Below are 1,517 nucleotides of genomic sequence, written 5' to 3' on the forward strand. Positions count from 1 at the left end.
AAAACTTCACCTGAATCCTGGGCGGTTGGAGGCACAGTTCCTACATTCATTGAGTGCACCTTCCTAGTAAATAGTTCAGAGTTTGTGATGGTTGCTGTGGTGCTGTCACTACAGAGGTGTCATGACTTCAGAAATCCTTTGTGTGTGTCATCTCACAGTGAACGTGTGTCTTGGTACTTGCGCAAATGCCTGCTCTGTGCCCTGGCAGCAAACCACCTCTTACCAAACCCAGGAGGCCTCTAGGAGGGGTGCTGAGCTCTCCAGGCAGGTCCTGCTCACAGGTTTGCAAAGCAGATGAGTTGCTAAGCGGTGGTAGGAAGCCAGCGAGACGCTCTAAGCTTTGCAAGTGCTCTGACTTAAATGTTGAACTGAGTGACCAAAGTCGGCGATACCATGTTCTATTACTTATTCTGAAACCTCAGTGTGATGCTCATCGTTGTGAAGCTGGGTGATCTCAAGCCCTCGTGGGCAGACGTGAACATTGTTCGCACGTACGTGCTTTCCTCAGAGACAGTTGTACACATCTTGCCTCGCCACGTTTTCAGGAAGGGCTCTGACCTTTGTTGGAGACGGTCCTTGCTTGTCTAATGAGTACAAACCTGCTCCCACAGCAGCACTAATAACGAGGTGAATGCCCTTTCGCAGCACCAGGGGTGAGAGGCTGCTGCCCCTCAGCACCAGGAGCAGGAAAGGTGAGCGGTGCTGTAAGGCTCTTCACCCCAGCAGCACAGCACTGAGGACCTTCCCCTGTTCTGGACCATGTTTGGTTCCTCCGCTGCCTGCTTCTGCGGTGCTCTGGGTGATGCACAGACACAGCAAGTAGCACAAACATGTGGAAGGGTTACCCTGAAACCAGAGTGGTTTACTGCGATTTGTTATTTGAATGACACGCCAGGAGCAGTTAGAAGGGATTCGTGACTCCATCATCTGTATGTTTCTTTCTGCAGGTTTCATGTGCCCACAGTTAAAGGCAGTGAAATGCAGCGAGGAGAGGGAAGCCCACCAGCAGAGTGCTCTTGGGGTAGAGGTCAGTTACTGTGATGAGGCATCCAGTGTCTGTGGCGACTCTTCAGGCAGAGCACCAGAGCTGTTGGTATCTCCTGAACTGGAGCTCTCTTTGGCTTGTCCTTCACAGCCAAGGCAGAGGAACAGTTCCACGGTGCATATGGCATTGTGTGGGGAAAGCAGCACCAGGCACCAGAAGACCATTTTCTCCTGCTCCTCAGGGTAAGAAGAAGCTCTGCTCACCACCCAATCCAGTCAGGCAGTGTGGGGCTGGTATCTAATGGGGCAGTGTGTGTATGTTGTACCTGTATCAAGTAATCGCTTATTTTCTGATCTGTGCCTGAACAAAGGCCTTTCGAAGTCTTAGTGGACCTACCTGAAACTGAGGGGAAGGGTGAGCTAAGGGACGCTGTCTGTAATGAGGGTGACGCTGGGCACTGAGAGCCACGGGTGAGTGAGACTGTTTCTGTGAACTCCAGTGGCAGCAGTGCTGGGTAACTCGGGATGGGTTC

This window comes from Buceros rhinoceros, unplaced genomic scaffold, assembly GCF_000710305.1.
Source record: "Buceros rhinoceros silvestris isolate BGI_N320 unplaced genomic scaffold, ASM71030v1 scaffold10760, whole genome shotgun sequence".
NCBI classification, from domain to species: Eukaryota; Metazoa; Chordata; class Aves; order Bucerotiformes; family Bucerotidae; genus Buceros; species Buceros rhinoceros.